This window comes from Antechinus flavipes, chromosome 1, assembly GCF_016432865.1.
Source record: "Antechinus flavipes isolate AdamAnt ecotype Samford, QLD, Australia chromosome 1, AdamAnt_v2, whole genome shotgun sequence".
Taxonomy (NCBI): Eukaryota; Metazoa; Chordata; class Mammalia; order Dasyuromorphia; family Dasyuridae; genus Antechinus; species Antechinus flavipes.
Genome location: NC_067398.1, coordinates 420,848,853 through 420,865,922, shown reverse-complemented (window position 1 = coordinate 420,865,922; position 17,070 = coordinate 420,848,853). Strand labels below are relative to the sequence as shown.

General features: G+C 32.5%; 1 long non-coding RNA gene across 1 annotated transcript; it reads left to right on the top strand.

Annotated features, from left to right (window-relative positions):
* The first annotated feature begins 13,203 nt into the window (after window positions 1–13,203).
* LOC127543661 (uncharacterized) lies at window positions 13,204–16,862 on the top strand. The gene is made up of 3 exons (XR_007949276.1): window positions 13,204–13,292; window positions 15,324–15,384; window positions 16,773–16,862. It is a non-coding gene; the product is annotated as an uncharacterized LOC127543661 (long non-coding RNA).
* Window positions 16,863–17,070: the final 208 nt, after the last annotated feature.

Here is a 17,070-nt window from a genome sequence, read left to right as displayed (position 1 = left end):
CTGTTATCTAGATTTACCTTGTCCATTACATGTAAATGAATTTCAAATTTCAAGAAGATAACTCTTTTACCATCATTGCACCATAGCATTTCCAAAGAGGGCAACTACCTGGGACATTTTGTCTTTTCATTTGTTTTTTCATGAAATAGATGATTTCCTATTTAATATGGATAAAATTCCCCTCCATTCCCGATAAAGGATTTAAAGTCACAAAATTCTTGAACTGGAAGAGATATTCAGAGGCTCCAGGAAAAACCCATTTATGTTCTCTTAGAAAGATCAATATTAACTCCAATCTCATTTTCCTCTAGAGAGAAATAGATCCAATGTCTATCTGTTTGCTATATTTGTAGTTTGCTATCCATTCTAATCTAAAGTCTGTCTGGAAGTTGTCACCACATCTTCTTTATTTTTTCTCAAGGAAAAAAAAAGAAAGCAAATTATGAGTATATTTCATTAGAAAACATTTAATTTGGTCAGCACTTGCTTAGTTCTCCCTTTTCCAGGCTAAATAATTCCAATTACTTTGGAATTTCATATATTTGTCAAGACCTTTAATTATATTTTCTTCTCTCTCTCTCCTAAATTTAATCCCTTCTCAATTGTGGATTTCACAGTTGGACATATTACTCTAGTAAGGGTATGACCTCTTTGAATAAAAGGGAAAAATGATTATATTTTTCTCATAACCTATTGGCCTTCCATTATTTATTTTTTAAAAAGAACATTACATGTTCAGCTTATTATCTAACATGACCTATAGGTCTTTACTTCCTAAGCAGATGAGATAAAGGCCTTCTATTAAGTATGTCTTAGAAGGCAATGTAAAATCACGAGAGTCAGAAATGTATTTCTAATGCAAATTCTGCATATAGAGAATGACTAAATAAGTTGAAGAAAGCAAAGATTGAAAAGAAAACTGAGGAAGTTGTATAATATAAGTGTAGCACTGAATGCAACTGCATTTTTAGATTTTACCCATTCACCACCTTTTAAAACCTGATCCTAACTAGTAAAAACAGAGAAACACAAGATTGACTTTTAATTCACAATACTTAGAACCAGAGGAAGCTCTTCATTCTGCAGAAATACTGCAGCTTTACAATTTTCATAAAATGTAAGGTTTCTAATAGGACAGGTAAATCTTGCTGAAAAATTTTACTGTCACTTCCTCAGAGATTTCCTATGCATGTATTTTGACTAGTGCAGGACTTGTATTTTTGCCTAGAATGAACTATGATATGCTCTATGATAAGTCACATATTCTGCCTGAGATAAAGAAAATAAATGGCATAATAATATAATAGCTATATGCTATTTACTACTGCTATGACAATTGACCTTTCTTGTATACCTTCAGATTGAAAACTTATATTTACAGATTTTGAGAAGTCAATTTGTCTTTATTCCACCCGAACTGCTAGCACATGAATAATCTTTGCAAAACTTGCTAGTTCAGAAAGTAAAGTGGTCCTTGCCAAACAATCTACTAGTTATTTAAATTGGTTTCCTGGCCTCTATGTGATTTCCTTAAAACCCCACTCTCTCCTAACAATTTCCAGCTCCCTTTTATGTTTTTCATTTTTTTTCCTCTAATTAAATATAAGCTACTTAAGAGGTGGCACTTTTTCTTTTTTTTTTTCCTTTTTATATCCTCAGTACCTAGCATAGTGTTGTACCATGGTAAATACTTAAAGTCAATTAATTATTCTATATTCTTATATAATTATAATCTATGCTAATGGAGTAGGGAAATTTTTTACTCTAAAGTTTCAAAAGACAATATACTAGTATACTACACCCATTTCTTATCTTCCCTAGTGAAAATAAAAAAAAGTTACTCCCCTTATTGATTATTAACTTATTATGCAAGTCAAATTTATAGATGGAAACCAATAAGTGCAGTGTCCACATACTGAGGAAGTCTGTGTTTGTACTTCAGTGGAGGTTATAATTATCAGTTACCTATACCCTATCAGCATTACCCCCCCGCTCCCCAGGGGAGGGTGGGGATGCAGAGATGGCATAGAATATGGTTCAATAGGCTTGGAATTAGAACTTCCTACATTCATTATATTTTAGATATTTATTATCTATGTGATCTTGGGTCAATCACTTTATCCTTTTGACCTTGTTTCTTCATCTGAAAAAAGATGGGATCAGATTCAATGAGTTCTAACATTGTTTCAAACTCTATGATCACATCTCCATATAATTGAAAAAGAACTTTGACTAGAGAGGTGCCATAAGACAGAAGACATAAAAAATGGTTTTCCAAAAAAAGGTTTTTTTTTTCTTTTTTTTAACTTTAGGTTTTTAAGTTTAATTGTCACTAATATTTTGGAATAAAATCATCAAAGGGTTAATCTGAGAGTACTGAGAAAGGGAATCAGTGATTACAAAGAGCAAATATTACTTCAATTGTTACAAGAAACAAAGAATGGAAAATTGTGAGATAATTGGAAACACAGAACACTTTTAATCCAGCCAAGTAGCTTTCAAGGTTTCACACAACACAGATGGATTTGAAAGGATGTCATCGCACTAGTACTGAATAATAAACATCACAGGGATTTATCTTTGGCTGTGTTCTGTTCAAAAGTCTGAGTAATGATTTGGATGATGGCATGCACACTACTTGCCCAAATCTTATGAAGCTTTGTCAAAGCACCACCTGACCCTCCTAAGTTCAGTTTCTTTTTGTGTTGTTTTTGAGCCTTCTATTAAAATATAAGGTTTTTAGAGAGTAGGGAGCATCTCATTTTCTTTCTTTCTTTTTTTCATGTCTTCAGTATTCAGCAAAATATTTAGCCATATTGATCATTTAAACAATATTTTACATATATATTTTGATCCTACCTATTTATTATCTATCATCTCTCTATTTCTCCATCTTGATCGTAATTTAGAATGATGTGTTAAATATATGAAAATAAAAGTAATAGAAATAAATATAAAGATTTTTGCTTGGACTAAAAAACAAATTGCAAGAATAAACAAGAAGTAGATATGGCAAAGCTCAACAATATATCATGAAGAACAAAACAAAAGAGAAAGTCTGAAGACCTGAGTAGACTATGAGTTCACTAAGAGTCAACAGTTTAATATGAAAAAAATAATAATACAATGAGAACTTGGATGCAATAATGGAAGTTAAATATAGAGAATGAAGGGCTTATAATGTATATTTGCATCTATAGAATTTTGTTCATTTTTCTACATGACTATGAATGTATATATGAAGTATAAAAATAAAGTGAAATGTATACAAAGATTCTGAAGAGTAGGATTCTGAAGAAACTGGAAATTATATTAAATTCAATTTAATAATTTGATTCAAGAAAATGCAAAATAATTGATTTGCATTTCAATTCAATAAATGTTTTAAGTGCTTATTATTTTGTATATGTACTATAATGCAATTATAATAATTATTATAATAATTATTATTATGTAATAACATATATGTGTAAATAAATATAATGGTAATGATTAAATAAATAAATTAGTTCCTATTGGTAAGAAAGTACTGCTTTCTTTTTCTAAAGTTTTATTAATATATTTGTTTTAAATTTACAAAATTTCAAAATCATTCCCACAACATAGTGATCAAGTAAATAATTAAACTGAAGCAACAGCATAGTTACTTCATCAGGAAGTTTATGTACTATTTGATGTTTGAAGTAACCCCCTGCCTATCTGATTTTATTTTTCCCCTTATGGACAGAAGTCAATTTGTAATTAACATGCAATGTCAAAACATATAAATTTCTTCATTGATTATACACACAATAATTATACATGCATATATATATATATTTTTCTTCTGCATTCTAAATATTTTATTTTTCTCTAAGGAATTGGTTAATTTATTTTATCCTTGGTATTTTGGAAACATAAAGCCATGACGTGATAGAGCAGAGTATTATATCCGGAGTCAGGAAAACCTAAGATCAAATTCAGCCTCAGATAATTGAAAGCCATGTGATTCTGGGCAAGTCATTTGATGACTGCTTGATTTTCCTAACTGAAAAATGAAGATAATATTGGCCTTTATACCCCAAGGGTTATTGTGAGAATCAACTGAAATAACTGTTGCTAAACACCTTATAAACCTTAGGAAGATAAATATTCATTGTTATTATCAGGAATAATCATTTTATTGCTCAGAGTTCTCCCAGCTTTTGTTGTTCCATAAATTTCTCACTTTATGCTTTAATAGCATGAAAACTTTTTTTCAAAATTAATATTTTACAAATATAATTGATGTAATTAATTAAGTTCTGGTTACTTCACTCTCCATCAGTTCATGTAACTTTTCTCATGTCTGAACTTATCTATGTCCTCATTTCTTACAAAATGTTTGTATTCCATTACTTTCATTATTACAGCTCATTCAACCATTTCACAATTTATGATATTTTACTTTCTAAGGTTTTGTTTTGTTTCATTCTTTTTTTTTTTTTCTTGGCTCAAAAGTCTTGTAAAGTCTTCATCTTTATTAGAGTTCTTCAGAGGATTTCTTTCTTCAGAATTTTTTTTCTTCTTTCTTCTTAAATTTTTAGCCCTAAAGTTTTTTTTTTTTTTTTTTTTTTTAACTTTCCCTCTAGGATAATCAAAATTCAGTGGCTAGATAAAAGTCAAGATAACTTGTGATAGTCCAGGATGCAGTAGGTAATCTTTGCCCTTCTAATTTAAGGTCTATTCTAGGTCTCTGCTTATTTGAAGCAACACACATTCAATGACAAAAGTTTAGGGAAGTATTGAGACAGATGATGGACTAATTTACCATGACAAATTTATCAAATTGGGAGGGAAGAACTTGATAGCTTAGAATGTGTGTAAAATAGCAATTGTTTCCTTCTGTTAATGAGGTGAAAGAAAAGATCAAAGAAAGGAGGGGAATTTAGCAATAACAATGATTTCTAAAAATCTGCTAGACAGAACCATCAGGATGTCTCATAGTTAATACAAAACCTGTATTAATAAAACAAATAGTAGAATCTTCTCTTCTAAATGAGTTCCTCTCTTGCTTCCTTAAGGATTATCATTTAAGCATTGGTTGATGATGTGGATGATTTTTTAACTGGATTGGAAGAATTATCAAAAAGTATCTAAAGTTCCAGTCAAAATGCACATCAACCTGGCTCAAGTCTACTGTAAACTCCTCATCATTATTGGTCCTCATGTAAGACTGAATAACCCCTTGTTCTTGCTATAGTAAGAGAGACTCATTATCAGATTAATTTTGGATTAGTTGACCTTGGATGTCCCTTCTCAGTGCTAGCACACTGCTACACACATTTTAAGAACTTAATATATATTTTTTCTAATTAAAATGAACTATTAAAACAGTTCTAAGATATGAAATTATCTTATTATTTTGGCCAATTTTTTAAATATTATCTTAAGAAAACTGCATTCATTCATTCATTGTTAATATAATATGACTATTTCTTTATAACTTTATTGTTCCTTTGGTAACCGCTTACTTGGTTCTTGGATCTGCAAAACTGGATTAGAAATGCAAATGTTATAGGTTGCAGGATACTTACACTTGGGGAAATCTCTATCTTACCTTCACTCACACACATTAGACTCAGTGGGATGTGGAGTCATTTACTTTAGTTTACCAGGCACAGCAAGCTCCAAAACCTCCTGGGCTTTAAATGGCTCAATGTAGGGAAAAACAAATGTGTAATTGGTCCCCACAGGGTTCAATAATCTAATTAAAAGGAAGCTTTTTTCTTCATGAGTCTAACAGAGATATGCAGGCAGCTATCAGAAGCAAATTAGTCTGTTTACACATAACTTGTCAATCAAAAAGATCAATCAAAAAAGAGGAAACACTCTTTGACACCCTCTGCTTATTTGTTGAAATTGTTACAAATCATCTAATCAACTTTATAGAGCAATGTGAATTGAAGGCACAATAGCATGTAACTTTAAGGACTTAGTGACAATTTCACAGATTCTTAAAATGTCATCCAAACACTACCTAGACACTGAGATTTAAAAATCAATTGGAAGTAATTATATAACCTAAGCATTTAAATTTTAATTTTGTCTAGTTTTTCAAAAAGTTTAAAGGTTAGGGAAGAGCTTCAATATTTATGCATATATGTTCTTTTATTCTATTGATTAGCTACAGGTTATGCATGAATGATATACAATAAGAAGTAAATTGGTGGTAACTGATTTCATATGCATTTTAGGAATTTTTACTGCTAATTCCTAAGCAACACATTAGTAAAAACCATTGATTATTTAGTCTACTTTGCCTCTTATAGTAAATTACTAGATCTAATGAAACGAATATTATTCTGTAAACAATTGCATGAGTGCTTTTAAAAAATATTAATTATTTTTGGTGGCACTGTGTATACATAGTCTGAGATCAAACGCCCTGCTAAATAAAAAAAAAAAAAAAAAAAAAAAGTGAATTACAGGAAACAAACCCAACCGTAGTCCAGAAACCTCGTTCTATCACTGCATCTAATATTTACTAGGTTTTTGATTTAGGGGAGACAAATCATTTCCTGATTTGAAAATCTTTAGCAGCATGGAATGATTAATCATTTTTAGTTTTATTATCAATACATATAGCTTATATTATATATGCCTAATAAAATATAAATATGCTTAAAATACAGTTTATTCTGCCAAATTATTCAGTATTTATCTTCTCTTTATTTAACATCAAAACAACTAATACACTCCCCCACTTTTTATCTCACATAATTGAGTGATTTTTCTTGAGTGATTTCTATGAAATTAATAATAGTCTTATTTTAAGATATTAAGCTGGATTGGGGAGGGGAGGGAGAAACTATTTAAGAAGTGAAAAAATAATTTACCAAATCCAACTGACTGGATCTCAGTTCCCCTTACCAGAATGCCTAAGACTAACCAGATATTATCACTCTCAAGCTATCAATAATTTTGTGAATATCCCTCACTCACCCCTTCAGTCATTCCCAAGCATTCTCAATGGACCTTTACTTGCTATGGAAAACAATTAACCTTGTGAAACTTTGAGATACTGAGATGTGTGTGTATGTGTCTATGTGTGTGAAAACAAAGTAAAAATGTGGCCACCAAATCATGGCCAGAATGAAGTAAAATTTCAAAGTGAGTATGTTTTGGATGGCAGTGAACTAGAGGCAAAAAGGAGAGCAAAACAGAATCCAACTGATAAGAAGCTTCCATATCTAGTTCCAATTCAAGCAAAAGTGCAGAACTACCCAGAACTTTAGAAAGCAAGCCTAACAAATGAATCTACAGAAGATATCCTCATCTCTGAAACAGCATAAATTAAAACTTATGGAAAAAAAAGAGAGAGAGAGAAAGACCTCCAAGTCTCCAAAGACTTAGATAAAGTTTCCACAAAATTGAACAAGTCTTCAAATACTGGCAAATATAAGAAACCAAGGATTAATCGCCCCAAATCCCGATAAAGAATGTAACTCTTCAGTAGAGGTCATAGCCATAGAATAGACTACCAACAATCAAAAAGTCATTTATTACTCATAATAAAGTACAAAAAATTGAATGACTTTTATTCTTGCTTTTCTAGTTACTTCCCACATTTAAAATAACAACAAACAAACAAAAACAGTGTCATATCTGTGTTCTTTAATTGTCTTATTATTTAATTGTCTTTAATTATCAAATGCGATAGCATTTGTTCCTGAGTCAATATTCCTCATGTGTTAAAAATATATCTGCTTTATTGGTTTCCATGAAATTTGTTAACTTAAGACTTTTGAATTAAAATGTTTCTTGTCAGAGTTAATATATTTGTTTACTATGAGATTAACTTAAAGTAAATCTAGTTATTCCAGAAGATAAGTAGTGAACTGAGGCAAAATTTGTGAAGACAAGGCAATGCTTTTTGCTTTTATAAAATTTTTCCCCTTTTCTTTCTCTTATTCTTTTCTTACAGACAAAGATTCTATATTCAAAAGTGGGTTAACCATAGAGTTGGAAGTTCTTTTCAGAATGGTCTAGGTTTAAATGGTGAACATATTATTGTTTAAAATAGCAAAAATCCATTATGTTTGCATTCTTGGAGTCACTTTTGATTAAAACCAAAGACAAGAAAAGAAATTCATATGTATTCACTTCATTCCTCCACAAGTTAGATAGTATAGAGGATAGAGTGCCAGCCTAAAGTTAGGAAGATTTGTCTTCCTGAGTTCAAATCTGGTCTTAGATATTTATTAGTTGTGTGATTCTGGACAAATCACTTAACCCTGTTTAACTCAGTCCCTCATGAAAATGAAGTAGAGAAACCACTCCATTATGTTGGGAAAGAAAACCCTGAATGAGGTCACAAAAAATCAAAGACAATTTAAAAATAATTGAACAACAACAACTACATATATATCCAACATATATTGCCACAAGAACACATCCATCTAATTCTGATTATATTGCTAAAAAGTTTTTGAAGAAACAAAACCAATGCCAACAAAATTAAAAGGAGAGATAAAAACTGGGAGAAAAAATGTTATGTGCAAGAGTTTTGATAAAGACATTATTTTTAAAATATACAGAGAATTGACTTAAATTTTTAAGCATCCAAGCCATTCTTCAATTGATATATGGTCAAAGGATATGAATAGAAAATTTTCAAGTGAAAAAATTAAAACCATTTATAGTCATATGAAAAAGTGCTCTAAATCATTATTGATCAGAGAAATGCAAATTAAGACAACTCTGGGGTATTACTATACACCACTCAGATTGGCTAACATGACAAGAAAAGGAAATGTTGGAAGAGATGTGGGAAAACTGGGTCACTAATACCTTGTTGGTGAAGTTGTGAACTTATCTAACCATTCTGGAGAACAATTTGAAACTATACCCAAAGGACTCTCAAACTGTGCACTCCCTTTGATTCAGCAATTTCTTTATTAGGCCTGTATTCGAAAGAGATCATAAAAAAAGGGAAAAGGATCCACATGTGCAAAATGTTTGTGGCAGCCTCTTTGTAGTGGCAAGGAACTGAAAACTGTGTGGATGCCCATCAATTGGAGTTATGGTATATGAATGGTATGGAATATTATTGTTCTATAAGAAATGATCAGGAATATGATTTCAGAGAGTCCTGGAGAGACTTACATGAACTGATGCTGAGTGAACAGAACCAGAACATTATACACAGCAGCAGCAAGATTATATGATGATCAATTCTGATGGACATGGCTCTTCTCAACAATAAGGTGATTGAGGCCAGTACCATAGTCTTGTGATGAAGAGAGCCATCTGTACTTAGAGAGAGGCCTGGGGGGACTAAGTGTGGATCAAAATATAGTATTTTCAGTTTTTTATTGTTGTTTGCTCTCATTTTGTTTTCTTTCCGATTTTTCTTGTGCAACATGAAAATTGTGGAAATAAATATAGAAAAGAATGCACATATTTAATATTGTGAGAGACATAGAAGACCCTTACCCAAAATGACTACTCAGAGATCACTCAGTAGAAAGCAGAAAAGTTATTTATTAATAAATTCTCATGAGAATGAGCAATTCCACTGCAAGGAGGGAAAGAGAGAAAGCTCGTAGTAGAAGGGCTAAAGATTTAGGAAAGATATACAGTTTTTATAGGTTTGGTTACAAAGGATTACATCATAGGTTGGGGAGCATTGAGAAATAGGTGCCCTCTCTCCTAATTGAATGTTAAACATTGGTGCCAAAGGCAGATTAAAGGGAAATGCTTTGTTTCCCTGATTCTGAGAGGAATCATCAGTCAGACCTTCAAACTTCAGATTACTGAGTTGATGGCATTTAATAATCTAAATATTGATAACACTGAACAAGGATAAATGTCATCATTTCTGGTTAAGCAATTATATCTAAAGTTTTAAGTAATTATCGGCTGGCACACACTGTACTTACGCAAGTTATAGAGACATAGAAATAATAAAAAATATAAAAAAAGAGTTTAAACATTCCTGTAAATTTTTTACTTTATCTCTCCATTCCACACAATATGTTTTTGGTTTACTTGCCAGCTAGGTAAAAGAGTAGGGTGGAAGAGAGGGAAAATTTTGGAACACAAGAATTTGGAAGAGTGAATTTGGAAATTATCTATGCATATATTTTGAAAATAAAAAGCTTTAAAATAATTTTTAAAAATCTATCTTGTTGCAAATCTTCCTTTTATTATTTTTCTGGGCCTTAAATGGGAATTCTGTCATTTGAGCAAAAATTCCTATTGGGTGGTACTGGAGTTTACTACCAAATATTGAAACACAAAAGAATATTGAAGTTACAGACCAATGTTGTGAGGTGTCTCAAAAAGAATCTTTAGGCTTAGACCATCTCTAAATCAAGAGGCAAAGATTTTATTATGCTGCTAACAGCTAAAACCTCAATGTGAATTTTTAGCAAGGAAAGGGCATACAGACAGGTTTTGTTATGAGAGAAAAGATAATCTCAGGGGTTTGCACCATAGCTTGGCCTTCTGACTGTATAAAGTAACTGGGGGTTATGATGACTTTTTTCAATTAAAAGAATTTGGCTAGAAATTCAATCAGGGGCTTCCACCAATTGTGAGACAATAATGAAGGTACACTTAAAGATAACAAAGGGTCTAATTAATATGACAAAGTTAAGATAATCAGTACTCCTCCCTGCTTATATGGGGTGTTAGCCTGAGAGATAACCGAGAGGTTAAGGAATTAGAGATCATAATGTAGACAAAAACGAGATTGTATTTGCAAGGCAGTAGAACAGGAAGTCTGAGAATATTTCTTGAATCTAATTTGAGAACATAGTAGCTCATGAAAAATAAAAATTTGCATTTCTGGCCAAAGATCATTTTTCATTTGTTTGAGGGGGTGTGGGTCATGAGAAAAGCAGGAGGGCGATTAATGTGTGAGAAAAGAAACATCACCATTTTTTCCTCAATAATATTTTATATTTCAAAACACACATAAAGATAATTTTCACCATAAATTTTATTAAGATTTTGTTTCAAATTTTTTCTCCCTCCTTTCTTTACCTGTCCCCTCCCCAAGACAGTAAGCCATCTTTATAAAACTTTTTTTTTTTTTAAATGAAGATAATCTTGGTGTGAGGTCAAAGATTTGTGAGACATGGAGGATAGTAGGAACTCACAATAAAACTTCCATTTTCTTCATGTAAATTGACTATCACAGTTTAGAGAATGTAGGTTGGGAGGCTTGAGGCAAGAAAAATTGGAAGAGCTACTATGGGGATTATGATAACATAGCAGGAGTAGGATAACTAATTAGTGGCCTGCATTGGTAGGAGAGAAGGACAAATGATAAAAATGCCTTATCATAATTAGAATCATTTTGTAGAGGGAAACTTTAACAATCATTTATCAACTTATTTATAAGAATGAAGAAACTGAAGACTAAAGGAAAATTCAGTATCTCAAAAACACACATATTTTTTAGTTATAGTGGCATAGACAGTTCCCATGTCTCTTAATTCATAATCAAAAGTTTATTGTTGCTATCTTTCTTTTTTGTTTCACATTGTTTAAATATCTATTTTCAAGGAAAAAAGAAAACCTGTTTCCATCAAAAACATTCTTTCTTGTCTAAGCCATTGATAGCTATCAATAAATCTATGATTAATTTTCACAGCTAAGTATTTATTATTGGAGCTACAGCCTCATATCCATCTTTTAAAGTATTGTATTATATGCAGAACTTTCTGTCAGGTGCTCAGGAAGATGTAAATATAAATGAAGCATGGTTTTATTCTGATAGAACTTTCATTCTTGTAGAGAAAATTTAATGTAAAGCTAAATATAATGAAAATCCTAATATGTATGTATGTATGTATGTATGTATGTATGTATGTATGTATTTTTGCTGGGGCAATTGGGATTAAGTGACTTTCCCAGGGTTATACAGCTACGAAGTGTTAAGTGTCTGAAGCCAGATTTTAACTCAGGTCTTCCTGATTTTAGGGCTGTTGCTATATATACTGTGTCACCTAGCTACCCCCCTAATATTTATTTTTAAAGACTTAAGAGAATTGCAACAAATTATGTTTCAAGGCTAACTAAAGAATGCACACATATATGTATATACATATGTACATATATATGCATACACATACACACATATGTAATTACACATTATTAGGAAATCATGGAAAATTCCATAGAAAAAATAACATCTGAATTGGATCTAAATATATTGATGGAAATTAGTGATGAGATTTCAAGGAGCAGATTTAGAGATCATTTTAATACTCTAACAACTGAATATCATTTGAAAGAAATAGAAAAATCGGAATATTTGTTAACATGTTCCTCCATATATTGTTTTGAGACTCTGATTTGTCCCATTATAACTTTGCTTTCCTCTTCTTCCAGTACAGACCTTTTTCCAAACCATAATATCTTTTTCTTTGCTATCATAATATTAAAGTTCATTCACAACCACACCTTCTGTCCATGTGATAGCCCCCTCTGTCTACCCCAGTGACAGATTTAGTTCTCAAAAGTTAGATATCATTTTCCCATGTAGGGATGTAAACACTTTAAACTTTAAATAACTTATACTTCCCTCCTGATTACTTTTCTAGGTTTCTCTTGAGTCCTGTGTTTGTGGATTAAATTTTCTGTTTTGTTCTGTTATTTTCAATAGAAATGATTAAAAGTCTCTTACTTCATTGAAGATCTGTCTCTCCCCTCCTCCTTCTGAAAAATGATATTCAATCTCTCTGGGTAGCTAACTCTTGATTGTAATCCCAGGTCCTTTGCCTTCCAGGCAAGTACTTCCAAGATTATGGTATTATAGGTCCTCCAATCCTTTATTGAAGAAGCTGTAAAATCTTGGGTAATCCTAACTGTTGCACCTTGATATCTGAATTGTTTTTGTCTGGAATCTTGCAGAAATTTTCCCATTATGTTGCAGTTTTGGAATTTTGCGACAATGTTCCTTGGGATTTTCCTTGTGTGTGTTCTTTTTGAAGGTGATCAATGTATTCTTTAAATTAATATTCTGTCCAGACTTCTCCTTCTCTCTCTCTCTCTCTTCTCTCTCTCTCTCTCTCTCTCTCTTTCTCTTTCTCTCTCTCTCTCTCTCTCTCTCTCTCTCTCTCTCTCTCTTTCTCTCTCTCTCTCTCTCTCTCTCTCTCTCTTTCTCTCTCTCTCTCTTTCTCTCTCTCTCTCTCTCTCTCTCTCTCTCTTTCTCTCTCTCTCTCTCTCTCTCTCTTTTGGTAATGGTTTTCAGGTAGGCCAATAAATTTAAAATTGTCTCTTCTGGATTTATTTTCCTGATCAAATGTTTTTCTAATGAGGTATTTTTCATTTTCTTCCATTTTTGCCTTCTGTTTAGTTTGATTGATTTTTCATATCTCATCAAGTCATTAATTTCCATCTCTTCTCTTCTAATTTTTAATGTATGATTTTCTTCAGCTTTTATATCTTTTTTTTTTCATTTTAAAAATTATAGTTTGAGCACCAGTTCTGAAGTCAGGAGGATTTGAGTTCAAATCTGGTCTTAGACATCTAACATTTCTTAGCTGTATGACCCTAGACAAGTCACTAAATCCCAATTGCCTTAGCAAAAATTGTACTTTGGTAGGTATTATCTTTTCCAGTGGATTTTTTTTTTTAATTTGGCCAATTGTATTTTTTAAGGAATTATTTTTTTTCCATACTAGTAATTGTTTTTTTTTGCATATCTTATGAGTACTTCCAAGAAGCTTCTTTGGGCTTGAGACCAATAACTCTTTGAGATTTCCCTTGTGGATATTATGTCCTTATCTGAGATGGTATTTTGGTCTTCCCTGTTATCCTAGTAGCTTTCTATGCTCAAAGGTGTTTTTCTGTTTCTTACCCATTGTTTTTCCTTTTATTTTGATATTCTCTCTCTCTCTCTCTCTCTCTCTCTCTCTCTCTCTCTGTCTTAACTTTTATGGTCTATTACGACTCCTGGGGTAAAGGGGGTGCTATATCAAGCTTCCTGTGCAGCTCTGACCCTTAACTTTGAACACCAGGGCCCCTTGTGTTTCCAGGGATTAGCTTTCCTTGCTCTTTTTAGCAAACAGCCTAATTTCCCAAAATTTGCCTTCTGAGCTGAAACTGGAGGTTCCCTCACTGCTCCCCTTCTCTGCTGATACAGGACTGAGGGTCTCAGTTGCTGATTTGCTGTAATTAAGATCTTTTCTTTAGATTTTCCAGAATCGGTCTAAGCTGGACTGAACAACCTTTTCACTCCAATGAGACTTACTTTTCTTGAAGTTTTTTTCAATCTATCTTGAACTGGAGAATGGTTTCATTCCATCAAACTCTGTTCAGAGACATGGTTTCATTTTTTTTTTAAATATTTTTTAAAAATTTTTTTCTAATAACTTTTTTAATTGACAGAACCCGTGCCAGGGTAATTTTTTACAACATTATCCCTTGCACTCACTTTTGTTATAATTTTTCCCCTCCCTCCCTCCACTCCCTCCTCTAGATGCCAAGGAATCCTATATATGTGAAATACACTGATGATGTCACTTCTTTCTTTAAAGAAATTCTAGTGAAGCTCATTATGTATACATGTATGTATAAATATTATATATGTATATGTATATCACATGCATATGTAAACATACAATATATATACATATGTATCTGCACACCCATATATAGACTGATACAAGAAGCCATTTAATAATAGAAAAATCTTAGATTTAGAGCTGGAAGGGACATCTGAAATTACCTAATTCAACTCTCCACTATATTTTTAGAGATGAGAAGATTGAAAATTAGATAGGTTAAATGATTTGCCGATATTCACATAAACAAAGTATGGTTAGAACTCATAACCAAGTCTTCTTTTTTTCAAAATTCTGTGCTCTTTTAACTACACCACATTGGTTTAAAATTAACTTTTTTATTTTTTATTTTTGGTCAAATAAAGCATTCAGTGCTTTATTTAGATACAGCAATATGATTAGCAATAGAAATAAAATATTCTATGATGCAGCAGGGGATAGAAGGGACCCTACATTCCTGTTCTTTTAATGCTAAAGGAAAAAAAAAAAAAACCTTCAGATTCCTGCAAAGTAGGAAAAACTTTGAGTAAAAACCAAGTCTTGTGCTCTGACATTTCTTAGTCAGAGAGGTTGTGACCATCTCTATGGATGGAATACTCAAATGTAAAGGTGAAACTATCTCAATTGTCAGAGATAAGACAATGTTGTTATTCCTTCTCTGTTCTCTAAAAGGATCATGACATCAAGAAGGTCATATAATGCCTTGCAAATTAATTAGATTTAAGTGAGGGGATACTGTACAAAGTCACCTTTCTTTCTTTCTTTCTTTCTTTCTTTCTTTAGGAGTTGTCTGGATCCAGTGGGAAGATATCAATCTGGACTACTACAGTTAGCCCCTAATACAGTGAGATACCTTAGCCTTTCTAAGTTAAGGTTTTTCTCAAGTTTCAGTTTGACATTCTTACACAATTATTCTGTCTAAAGGGAGAATATTTCTTAAAGGCATTCCTGATTTAATACCAATATTGCTGAAAAGATGAGTTATAAACTCTAAAACATGTTGATATCAAATATTTTGGCACAATTTCTTTGTATTACTTGTAAACATAAGTATAAACGATGCCAGGATGAGTCAGTATATGTGTACTTAATTTCATGGGGATTATATCTGGTATTAAATAGTCATATAAGCTTCAATAAGTAATGTTATTGTCACAAAGTAACTTACAAAATTATATAACTTTACTTACCTTAGCAAGGAAAACAATTCCTGGGGTATTTAAATAGTTTATATATACATATTTTGGTAGAAATCCTGATCAAACTTTTAAATTAATTTAAAAATATTTTGAACTTTCCTACTGATATTGATAGTCACAGAACCAAGAATTGGAATAGATTTCAGAAGTCATATCATCTTGCCCCTTAATTGTGAAGATTAAGGCATGGAATTAAATAACTTGTCTAATGTAAAATCAATGGAAAATTTCAGAAGCAATATTTTAAGCTTAACTGGCTCCCAGTTTTGTGCTCCTGATACAATGCCAGATCACTTCCATCATTTCATATGAAGGAATTTAGATACAAGTGTTGTGCCACAGTTCTCTTTTATCATCCTGACTCAGTTTTCCTAATTATCCTGACTCAGTTAGGATATCCTAACTTGACAATCCTAAATTGTCCTGACTCTCTTTTCCTGAATTGTTCTGCCTCAATTGTTCTGCTCAAGCCTGAAAAACCACCCCTCCCTCTTCTTCATCAGAATATTTGATGAGAATAAAAGATCTTATATTTTAGAATATCAGAATGCCTCTCTCCATCCCAATCTATCAGAATATCAGATACTGTTTTATCAAGATGTCTCCTCCCATCCTGTCAGAACCAGATTGACAGTCCCTTTCAGCTCTCAGTTCTCTGACTCCACCCCTGCCTCAGTCTACCCCTGTGTATATATGTCATTAAGAACTCACATTGTTTGCTGGATTCTTAGAGAGGATAGTCTCATTCAGCCCTAGGACCCAAACGTGCATCCATTTGGTCCCAGTAAATCTCTCCCTTTCAAATAAAATATTAAATCCTCTCTAATCTCTATCTTGCCTCAGTTTCTCTGGCATTACACAAAGGAAGGGAAAAAATGCAGCCTCGAGGTAAATTTCAGACCCGCAAAAGTGGGACAGTGGCAGTACATAGGCAATTGTGGCTGGATTCTGTATCTCTGCTCTCCAATGTGTGGGGCCTATGTAGTTTCCTGGTTTTAGGCTTCTCACCTATCCTTGTACCCTCCCTTCTCAGCGCTCTTTGAGTCCTGGCTCCCCCAGCTTCTCACAGCATGTCATTCAGAGTCTCCTCAGAGCAGTTCACCGCAGATACCATGCCCGGAATGAACAGAGGCTCCCCAATGCCCTTGGCTCCTGGAGGCAGCAATGTCAGCAGCAGTTTCCTGTCAGTACAACTGCAGTGGAAGTGAAGATCAAACTAAGGGGCTGAAAGACATTAGCATTGACAAGGAGGTGAAGATCTACTTCAACATCACTCTACAGTGGTTTTGTTATGGCGATCAGAAGGAAATGGAATTTCCTTCTTCAGGTAC